Source organism: Stomoxys calcitrans, chromosome 1, assembly GCF_963082655.1.
Source record: "Stomoxys calcitrans chromosome 1, idStoCalc2.1, whole genome shotgun sequence".
In the NCBI taxonomy this organism is placed as follows: Eukaryota; Metazoa; Arthropoda; class Insecta; order Diptera; family Muscidae; genus Stomoxys; species Stomoxys calcitrans.
Window position 1 is genome coordinate 156,673,536 of NC_081552.1, and position 12,001 is coordinate 156,685,536.

The 12,001-nt window shown below is 38.9% G+C and overlaps 1 protein-coding gene across 1 annotated transcript in view; it reads left to right on the forward strand.

Moving 5' to 3' along the window:
- The first annotated feature begins 4,445 nt into the window (after positions 1-4,445).
- Positions 4,446-12,001, forward strand: part of LOC106082382 (sodium- and chloride-dependent GABA transporter 1) — a 170,009-nt gene continuing 162,453 nt past the window's right edge. The window contains exon 1 of the mRNA XM_013244848.2: positions 4,446-5,043. The gene's annotated coding sequence lies outside the window, so the exon portion shown is untranslated. The remainder of the gene's footprint in view (positions 5,044-12,001) is intronic.

The window sequence follows — 12,001 nt, forward strand, 5'->3', positions numbered from 1 at the left end:
CTTTGTGTACTGACTTAGTACTCCCCTTCTTGAGTCTATAATGTTAACTGCCAGGTTGTTTGGAACAGACGGGAACAAAAATACCACGTCAAGCGAAATTAGAATTTCGTCGTCTCCTACTTCCGTACTATTTAATTCTATCGCGTCGTTAATGTTGTAATGTGAGTCCTTCGTCAAATATCGGTCGTAAGGGGATGCTCTTCTTGTTTCGTATCTTGGGCAACCCATATATTTTAGGAGGTAGGGCTGTTTTTGTGATCAATCTATTTCTCTCTATTGAATTGACGAGATTCATCTTGAATAGAGTTTTCACTAAATTATTGTTTGTGTTCTGAAGGTTCGTAGTCGGATCCTTTCTGAGCCGAGTGTTTGTGCACATATCACTTAATATCTTTTACCATCCATCCTAATGTACACTTCGGCGAAAAGCTACTGACGATTTTAGAATACAATAAAAAAAGCATTACACACTAACTCCCACAAATACTTACAAACTTTTGAATGCAATGAACACAACGGCATGACGACTACATCGTATAAACGATATAAACAAAGCAGAATAATGACGAATAAATCAAGAATAAAACTGAAAATAATAACGAAACCCGCAAAGTGTAGCAATGAAAAGGTTAAGGAATGAGGGAGAACAATACACTTTAATTGGGAGAGTTCCAACCGTTTTGTTTGCCATTGAATGAGTCTAAGAGTAGTGATGCTAATTATGCGTTTTTCCAAAAAAAACGCAATTCTATGAAAACTAAAATATCCCCCCCAATAGGAATATCGTATCTTTTATTCAGAAGCGTAGTTCATATACCAACTTTCAGTAAAATTGGATAGAGGTTTCTGTGGGGCTCATGAATACATACTAGAGGTTCGGTTTATTTTGGAGGTATATTAGGCCATGGACCTATTTGGCTGATGCCTGGCATGAATGTTTGAAGTCATAAGAAAGTACCATATAAAATTGTTTTTGTTGTAGCAGTGTGTTTGTTGTACACGGAGGCGGCAGCCCTTGCCGATGGTGGACTTCATCGGGTCAATCCGGTTCGTACAACCGGCTGCCATGGGTTGTATTGCCCTATTGCGTTCATAAGGACCTAGATTTGTAGACCTAAAATTTGGTAAACACTCCATTTCAACTCCTCTACCGGGGCGATTTTGTAATGATTAACACGAAAAGAATTTAATTCTAAGACTGTTGTAACTAAACCGCATACAATATAAAGCAAATAATGAAACGCAACTATTTGTATGGACTTTTTGATGTTGTTTAAAAACGGAGGTTTATATAGTAGAGTTAGGTGATGGTCAAAGCTGCTGAATATTAGATGGGAGAGTAAAGAGTGGACTTGTTATGAAGAATTTCAGAAACAAATGTTGTGGCTTTTCAGGAAGTAGAAAAGACTTCATGTGGTTTCTCAGAAGTTAGGGATTTTGTGCCAATAAGAGATTGTCAAAATCGAACCCAAGGGGTTACGTTTAGTCCAAAGTTGAAGAAGCAATGTAATTTGGATTGATGTAGCTTGGGGCGTTTTACCCGCCCAGTCATAAATATTCCAATTGTTAACTTCAAACATCGTATTAAGTTCACATGTTTCTTATTGTCAACTTCACAAAGAGTTCAAGTAATGTAAGTGTAAAGTTCTACTTTAGGAGACATATTACCCGGCAAAACGTTTTACCATGGTGTTAACAAGAGCTCTCGTATACCCTACATTTTGTTTTTATCCATTTTGTAATCCCGCAAAGGTTTTTAAATGGGGCTGAATCACGACTTTGCGCTAGCCCCTCTAGAGACTTTATATTGTTTTCTTTGAAGCAAGCTTTTATGATCCGTGATTTATGGCACGGGCTGTTGTTTTGTTGAAAAGATTTCATCTGCCATTTTGGCATTAACTATTACTTTAAAGCCTTACGTGCTTTCTACTCAAAAACCATGAAACGGATTGCAAATACCATGATGAAGAGTAGGACATCCAGCGAACTGCTCGAATACAAACAGCAAGCCAATGTCAAGGGAAGGTCGGTGGAGACTGCCCTACACGAGGTTATGCATAAAAAAGAAGCATCCTTCGATGCAAACACGTACACATTGGCGGTATGCATCGACATCAAGGAGGCTTTTAACAATGTACGGACCGAAACACCGATCCAATCCTTAGACCAGTACCGTGTGGACCGCATCCATATGCAAAGGAACAGGTGTATAAATTGTGGGTCTCATGATGGCACAGGGAGGTATTTTATCACCATTCCTATGGGTGACCACCATAAATGACCTGTTACGTATACTGATTGAGGATGGATTTGCACCCGTCTGCTACGCAAACGATGGTATAATACTTTTAAGGGATAAGGATCCGAATCAACTGAAGAACCACGTTTCCTCAATAGAACGACTTCGTTGACAAGGTCAAATACTTAGGAGTGATCTTGGACAGGAATTTGAATTGGAAGTCGCACATTCAAGAGCGTACAGAGAAGGCTCGCAGATGTTGGACATTATATAGACGGGTCGTTAGCTCGAATCCACTGGCTCTACAGAAGCGTGATTAGCCCAATACTTACTTACACCTCATTAATTTGGTGTACTTCGATGGAGAAAAAGTGCAACGTAAGGATTGTACATCAGATTCAGAGAACTTATTGTCTTGGTATGGGCGGAGCGATGAGGACGACGCCCACTAGGGCACTAGAGACTGTTCTAGATATCCGACCGATTGACATACAATGCCTGCCTCACACTTAAGGTGATGGGAGAATTGAGGATAGGAGCAGGTCATATCATCGCGGAGTAATCGAGGCGACGATAGGAAATCCGGATGGATTAGAAGAGTTTTCCGATCGGATACTGAGATGACACTTGAGGTCGAATGCGAGACACTGCTGCCAGAGGCACAGTCTTGGTTTGACGTAACTCTGATATTGTCATCTGGGAGATCATGCTATACAGATGGATCAAAGCTAGAAGAAAGAGTGGGCCTGGGTGTCAACATTGAGAAATCAGGGACTGAGATCTGTTTTTGACTGCCTGACCATAGTACGATCCTGCAACACTGTGAAACAGCGAAACGGTCGGTAGGATTAATGTCCGCACCCTCTTTTCAACCTAACCTACTTTTTAATATATAGGGCGCACAACAAGTCGATCACTGGCTTATTTGTGTCCCCACTGCGGAAAATACCTTAGCCCGTGCACCGAACTGTTTTCGTCAAAGTGATAGGTAGGCTTAAAACAGGTAGGCTTAAAACAACTCGCTACTTCAAATTTCAACGAAATCGAATAATAAATAAAGCTTTTATGGGCCTCAGACCTTTAATCGGCAGATCGGTATGAGAGCTATATCTAAATATAGACCGATCTGATCCATATATGGGTCGGATGTCGGGAGGCTAACAACATTTCACTATTCCAAATTTCAGCAATGGCGGGAAATAAATGCAGCTTTTATTGTTTTCAGAACCTAAATTGGCAGATCGATCTACATATATGGCAGCTATATCTAAATATAGTCCGATTTTAACCATATGTGAATCGGATGTCGGGAGACTTAAAAAAACTCACAGTTTAAAATTCCATCGAAATCGGGCAATAAATAAAGCTTTTATGGGTTTTCGTACCATAAATCGGTAGATCGGTCTAAATGGGAGCTATATCTAAATGTAGTGCGATCTGAACTATATTCAGGTCAGATGTCGGAAATTTTTATACCCACCCCTTTCCTATGGTGGTGGGTATAAAAATTATGAAAATTAAGCTTAATTATTTTGTAGTATTATCTACTTCTTCTAAAGCAGATACAAAGTTATTGACACAGGTGTACGTATGGCGAATGAAGTTAGGCAAAACATTGAACGATATGTATTGGAAATGAAAATAGCACGAAAACAGGCGAATCAACGTATACGTCGCACGAATTTATTACGATTTGTATTCGCAAACTTCCGTGAAAATCAGAACAGGCTTGTTAACTTGAAACTTAGCGTTGGCACTCTATTCGGCTTTTCACGTGAACAACTGTCAAACTCCATATAAGAAAACGTACAAGCTAAAAACATGTTAAATAAATAAATGTTCGTGCTAGTATTTAAAAAAAAAAATATAATATTTTGTTAAAGTTTATCGCAACAATTCTAAAGCTAAACAAAATACTCTGTTTTATTGTAATATATTCTATTTGATTGGCATCACTGTCCCCAACAAACAGCGTTACTGACGACGGGAAGTAAGAAAGTAATTTTTGCACTTTTTTCCCAATCTTGGCACTTTGTTAGTTTCTCTCTTATGCTCTTTCTTATGTCCACAGAAATATCTTACACTAACAGATCTCTTTGGGCCCCTTTGCTCTGAGACTCGGCCATATGAGCGTAATATTCAGGTAGTTAGCGTGCCGTTTGTTAACTGGCTGTTTGTTTGGTGGTGAATCGTTTTCACAGGTGATGTTGCTGGAATTTTTTCAACTTGTTTTCAGTTTTGTTTTTGAAACCGTTCCGTAACAAGTTCACGTCGCCCAACTACACAACCGGTCAAACTAAACGTAGTATCGCAGTTTGTTTGCATCGGCGCATCGGAGGATAGAATTTAGAGACTCGTCGTTCATCCGCCCGCCAGTTTGTCGCATTCGTGCTCACGTCCACAAAACAACAACAACCAAACAACCATCATCGGTGGCCTCTGGTGGATAATGACGGTATTCCAGGAATACGTAGAATAATCGTTGACTATGGTGTGTGTGTGTGCGTTTGCTTGTTGTGCATTTGAATTTCATTATATTCAGAAATGAAATAAAAAAACAGAAAATTAATGAATAAATAAATACCTATATGCATAAGAATATTTTATAAGTGCATGCCTTACATACATCCAGTAATATTTTGTATAGTAAACAAAAAAGTAATTGGAGAAAATCAAAGCAATTAACGCCAAACAAAAAAGGTATTTACTGTGGCAAATAATTGTTTGTGGCTAATATTTGTGCAACTGAAAGGGGAACTGCGGAAAATCGGATAATGCATCAGGAAAAATATTCAGAGCAATAGGTATGTGAACGTTTGCGAATGTGTCTGTAATCGAATATTGATAGGGAATTTAAAATATCTATCGTCATCGATGTCAAATGTATGTCTGTCTGCGAGGAGTTTTACTTAGAGTGGACTCAATTATTTTACAATATTATTAATTATTACCAAAATCGGGTTGGGGTGGTGCCAATGGCTGTTTTTTGTATGCCAAACAAAATTATAACTTTTATATGCTATAAACCCATTCGTTCATTATGTTGTCCTTTTGTTCAAGTTATGTACCTACATTTTTTCTGTTTGAAATTTGATTTGTGGTTGTTTTTTAATTGAAGCATCAAATTTTTAAAACCGTTCACATCGTTACATTTCTCAAGTGTAGCAACTAACGTGTAATATAATATCTTATTTGGCGCTTACTCTACTAAACGTCCGTTAATTATGCACATACATAGCTGTAGGTTAAGCAGAGGACGTATGTATAAATGCTCTCTCAACCACAAAAAATGCTGTTGACTAACTAGACTCATTGCCTCAACAACAACAAGCTGAATGATCACCGTTCGTTTTCTTGTTTTGTGATAAAAAGAATAGAAGAATGAAAAAAAAAACGGAAAAATATACGAGTTCTCCCAATTAATGCAAAAACATTTAACGTGAATAGAAGATGATGAGCAACAGACATTTTTATGCTCCTCAAGAATGTTTCTATACAATTTTTAGATAATTTCAAAAAGGCCAAAAAATATAGGAACGACACAAAGCAAGTAAATGCGCGTTTAGTTCGGTTGGGCGAAGTTTGTCAAGTTATTTGAACAATTTTTATACCCTCCACCATAAGATGGGGGGTATACTAATTTCGTCATTCTGATTGTAACTACTCGAAATATTCGTCTGAGACCCCATAAAGTATATATATTCTTGATCGTCGTGAAATTTTATGTCGATCTAGCCATGTCCGTCCGTCTGTCCGTCCGTCCGTCTGTCTGTCGAAAGCACGCTAACTTCCGAAGGAGTAAAGCTAGCCGCTTGAAATTTTGCAAAAATACTTCTTATTAGTGTAGGTCGGTTGGTATTGTAAATGGGCCATATCGGTCCATGTTTTGATATAGCTGCCATATAAACCGATCTTGGGTCTTGACTTCTTGAGCCTCTAGAGTGCGCCATTCTTATCCGATTGGGATGAAATTTGGCACAACGTGTTTTGTTACGATATCTAATAACTGTGCCAAGTATGGTTCAAATCGGTCCATAACCTTATATAGCTGTCATATAAACCGATCTTGGGTCTTGACTTCTTGAGCCTCTAGAGGGCGCAATTCTTATCCAATTTGAATGAATTTTGTCACGTAGTATTTTGTTATGATATCCAACAACTGTGCCAAATATGGTTCAAATCGATTCATAACCTGATGTAGCTGTCATATAAACAGATCTGGGGACTTGACTTCTTGAGCTTCTAGAGGGCGCAATTTCTATCCGATTTGGCTGAAATTTCGCAAGACGTTTTTTTATTGTTACTTTCAACAACTGTGTCAAATAAAGTACAAGTCGGTTCATAACCTGATATAGCTGCCATATAAACCGATCTGGAATCTTGACTTCTTGAGCCTCTAGAGGTCGCAATTATTATCAGATTTGTCTGAAATTTTATACGACGGATTCTTTCATGACCATCAACATACGTGTTTATTATGGTCTGAATCGGTCCATAGCCCGATACAGCTCCCATATAAATCGATCTCCATATTTTACTTTTTGAGCTCACAAAGAGCGCAATTCTTATTCGAATTGGCAGACATTTTACACAGGTCTCCAGGTCTCGCTCTAATAGCAGAGCAAATCTTTTCTTCCTCCTCTTTTTTGAATAAGAAGAGATGCCGGGAAAAGAACTCGACAAATGCGATCCATGGTGGAGGGTATATAAGATTCGGCCCGGCCGAACTTAGCACGCTTTTACTTGTTATTTATACATAAAAACCTTAGCGAAATCGTATAAGAATTGGGTCTCTCAGGTGCGTAGTTTTTCGAATCGCAGAATCGGTGTGCGTCGCTACACCCGTGATAAGGCTTTATAACAACAAATGTTTCCTTAGATATTATGAATCCGGCATCATGGGTCTTTCTAAACTGATTCATTTTTTTAATGTTGTTCATACATGTCTTATATACAGCTGCGGTCAAAAAAATAGCAGCGCAGAATGATAAAATGTTTTAATCGAAAAAATATATATTTTTATACCCACCACCTTAGGATGGAGGTATACTCATCTAGTCATTCCGTTTGTAACACATCGAAATATTCATCTAAGATCCCTTAAAGTATATATATTCTTGATCATATCGACCTTCTGAGTTGATTTAGCCATGTCCGTCCGACCGTCTGTCCAAATCACGATTGCGGTCGAACGCGTAAAGCTAACCGTTTGAAATTCTGCACAGATACTTAATATCGATGTAGGTCGTTGGGGATTGTAAATGGGCCATATCGGTGCAGATTTAGATATAGCTACCATATAAATCGATCTCCCGATTTGAGCCCTTACAAGCCGAAACTTTTGTTCGATTTGGCTGAAATTTTGCATGCGGTGTTCCGTTACGATTTCCAATAACTGTGCCGAGTACGGTCCAAATCGGTCTAAAACCATGTATTGCTCCCATATAAACCGATCTCCCGATTTGAGCCCTTACTAGCCGCAACTTTTGTCCGATTTGGCTGAAATTTTGCATGCGGTGTTCCGTTACGATTTCCAACAACTATGCCGAGTACGGCCCAAATCATTCTAAAACCATATATTGCTCCCATATAAACCGATCTTCCGATTTGACTTTTTGAGCCCATGGAAGCCACAATTTTCGTCCGATTGGCTTTAATTTTGCACATAGTGTTCTCTTATGACTTCCAACGACGGTGCCAAGTTCGGTCCAAATCGGTTTATTACCTGATATAGCTCCCATATAAACCGATCACCCGATTTGACTTTTGAGCCATAATTTTTGTCCGATTTGGCTGAAATTTTGCATGCGGTGTTCTGTTATCAGTCTTTAACCGATGTAGCTCCCATATAAACCGATCTCCAGATTTTAATTCTTGAGCCCTTACAAGCCGCAATTTATGTCCGATTTGGCTGAAATTTGCACGTGGTGTTCCGTTATGACTTCCAACAATTGTGCTAAGTACGGTCTATATACTGATTTTGTTCTCATAAACAACAACTCTGTCTAGTACGGTCCAAATCGGTCAATAACCTTATATAAAGTACTTATAAACCGATCTCCTGATTTGACTTCTTGAGCCCTTACAAGACGCTTTTGTCCGATTTGGCTGAAATTTTGCATGCGGTGTTCTGTTACGACTTCCAACAACTTTGCCAAATATGGTCCAAATCAGTGTCTCGGTCATTCTTGTTCGGTTCCGGAAGCTTTAATTTTTGTTGGTTTGACAGAAGTTTTGGATGTAGAATAAAATTATGCCCTTCAACTAAATTTATTTTGTATAAATTCGGCCCGGCCGAACTTAGCACGCGTTTACTTGTTTCATAGTCTTATCGGCATTATATGACCCCTTATATTTACCCTTTAATAAAAGTAAAAGGTTTCACGTATTTGCAATAAAGCCCAAAAATGTGTTTATTTCTCAATAAAGGGCAGTCAAAATAATAGCAGTGATAACTTAAACAAGATACCTTAGTTCTTATAAATAAGTGATTTATTGGGCACCCTTTGTTGCGTTAAACTTTTTCACAAAGTCTTTCCACTGACGCTACTATATTTTTGAATTTTTCTTTCGGATTTTTTGTTAGGCGCTTGAATTACACACTAAGGCTTAAAATTATTATTCGGTTTTGCTATGGCCATCTCATTTTTGGAAATTGCACCACAAAATTTTTATTGCATTAAAGCCTGAAGATTATACAAGTCATTCCATTAAGTGGTTATAAGTTTCTTGAAACCATCTTACTGCCAAAAGACTTGTATACTTCGGGTCATAATCTTGATGAAGTTTGCAAGATAAAGTCATAATATTTTGGATGGTATATATTGGACCAACACCTTATTAAGGAAAACGTCCCCGAACCATTGCATTTGATCCCCCATGAACCATTGCATTTGATCCCGCCTTAGTGGTCTATCGAGGATTATATTATTATTTCTCCGACCGTTTTACATGTTTTCGGGACCGATAATTACCCCACAATACAATTTTTATTTTTATACCCTCCACCATAGGATGGGGGTACACTAATTCCGTCATTCTGTTTGTAAATAGGCCAAATCGGTCCATGTTTCGATATAGCTGCCATATAAACCGATCTTGGTTCTTGACTTCTTGACCCTTTAGAGGGCGCAATTCTCGAGCTCACAGGGCTGGAACATTGACGTCCAATCTGTGTGGAGCTCATTGCTGTTACAAGAAGCTAAGCTGCGAACTGTCGTCCACAGGTTGCGGATAGTGGAATGCTCCATACGGAGTAATTGCTATGGCAGTCGCGGACAATCAGCGGTATCGAGCGGTATCGAACGGTCGGCACAGGCTCTTGCACAAATACTGAGTGTCTATGCTGCTCGATATGACAAGGGGAGTTATTGGGGCCTTTAAATAACCAATGGCTGCCCGGTTCCCGCGGCAATCGGTCCTTTGGGCCGGAACGAGCTTGTTCACCTACATTAGCTTGACGGGGATCGCTACCTCCAGGATAAATTTCGCACAATTTTAATTGCGAATGTAATTACGATGGTTACGAAATCGGCCGAATACTGTTGTCTTTGTTGTGTGTTGGTGTTTAACTTTTGTTTGAGTTCTGACAAAGAAGAGTCCGTCGGATTTCACAATAATTTAATAGGCATTTTCGCTATGAATGAAGTCAGTACTATGCTGAACGGACGAAAAAAACTGTCTCTAATTATAGTGACAGTCACTAAGGACGTTCTGGTGCTTACATTTTTAATCGTGGGCTTATTTGCACACGTCGAAAATGGTTTTCTCTTCACTTTCTATTTGTGTAAAAATGCGTTTCTTATCATATTTGCAAAACAATTCAATAAAACTTGACCTACTCCGTAAGTTGTTACTTCAGTTATAAACTATTTTTACCCAACGAATGGGTGTCCCCATTCCGAAGATTTCCCTGGCCAAATTTATTCCAAATCATAACAATATTGTTAGCCAAAAATAACACACGTACCAATTCAATTTCGATTGAAAATATTGATATTTACTGAGTTTTTCCAAAATCTTCTGTTCACTGCTATTTTTTTGACAGTCTCGTAAAATGGCGACTTTTTTAAATGTGTATAACAACTTCAGCACGCTGAACAATTGTACCAATATAATTGCATATTCCGCTTTGTACTGACATACCGTAAAGGTAAATGCAGCAGTCGGATTGGAAGAAAGTCTGTGTTACACAATTAAATCAATAATGATTTTTATTTTCCTGCGCTGCTATTATTTTGACCGCAACTGTATACCCCATCTGGAACAATAGTTTTAAAGTCCTTCCTGGATCAATCTTATACCAAATTTTGATGTATGATTCGAATGTATGATAGCCGAGTCCGAATGGCCGCAGTGCGACACCTCCTTGAAGAGAAGTTTTTACACGGCTGCCATACGATTTTTATACCCACCATTTTGCCATTCCGTTTGTAACACAACGAAATATCCATTTCCGGCCCTATGAAGTATCTATATTCTTCATCGTCATGAAAATCTAAGACGATCTAGCCATGTCCATCCGCCTGTCTGTTGAAATCACGCTACAGTCTTTAGAAATAGAGATATTGAGCTGAAACTTTGCACAGATAGCCCCCATATGGACGGATTTGCCGTTTAGGGGTCTTAGGCCCATAAAAGCCACATTTATTATCCTATTTTGTCAAAATTTGGGACAGTGAATTGCGTTAAGCCCTTCGACATCCTTCTTCAATTTGGCCCAGATTGGCCCAGATTTGCATATAGCTGACATATAGAGCGATCCATTGATTTAAGGTATTGGGCCCGTAAAAGACGCATTTATTGTTCGATGTTGCCGAAATTTGGGACAGTGAGTTAAGTTAGGCCTCTTGACATCTTTCTGCAATATGGTCCAGATCGGTCCAGATTTAAATATAGTTGACATATAGACCGATCTCTCGATTTAAGGTCTTAGGCTCATAAAAGGCGCATTTATTGACCGATTTCGCCGAACAGTTTCGAACAGTTAGTTGTGTTAGACCCTTCGACATCCCTCTACAATTTGGCCCAGATCGCTTCAGATTTGGATATAGCTGCCGTATAGATTCTCGATTTAAAGTTTTGGCCCCATAAAAGATACTTTTATAATTTGATTTGGCTTTCCGACATCCGTGTCGTATTTGGTTCAGATCGGTCTATATTTGGATTTAGCTACTAGAAAGACTAATATTTTGTTCTACAACATTGAACAAAGACTTGTACTTATTAGACCACTCAATGTCCGTGTTGAATTTGGCCCAAATCGTCCTACAAGTTTCTTCGGGGTTAATTGGGCGCACGATATTTCAAAAAAATTTAGTCTCTGGTCTTGGGGAGGGGTAACCGACATTTTATTCTCAAATGCCTTTCATTAATTTTATTGGGATGGAAGGTCCTCAGGAGACCTGACCCCATCTAGACACCTATTGCTGAAAGGCACGTTCAGAAGTCAGACTACGTATGGACAGTGTCTAGTGGGGAAACACGCATTCTTTGGGCGATAAAAAGTTTTGACTCCTTTGCATCGCACAGTGGGAGAAAATCGAGAAAACTAGTAAAAAATATGACGTGTGAGAAAGGGTAGAGATATCGCTTTGAAATTTGGAATGGTAGGAGTTGCGGTGCTAGCGAGATAAGTTTCCATTCCTTAAAGTCGCTCAGTGGGAGAAAACCGAGAGATCTGGTAGAGACGTCTCTTTGAAATTTGGAATGGTTAGAGTGAGGTGCTAGCGAGAGCGTATGCATAATTTCAAGGCTCTAAGT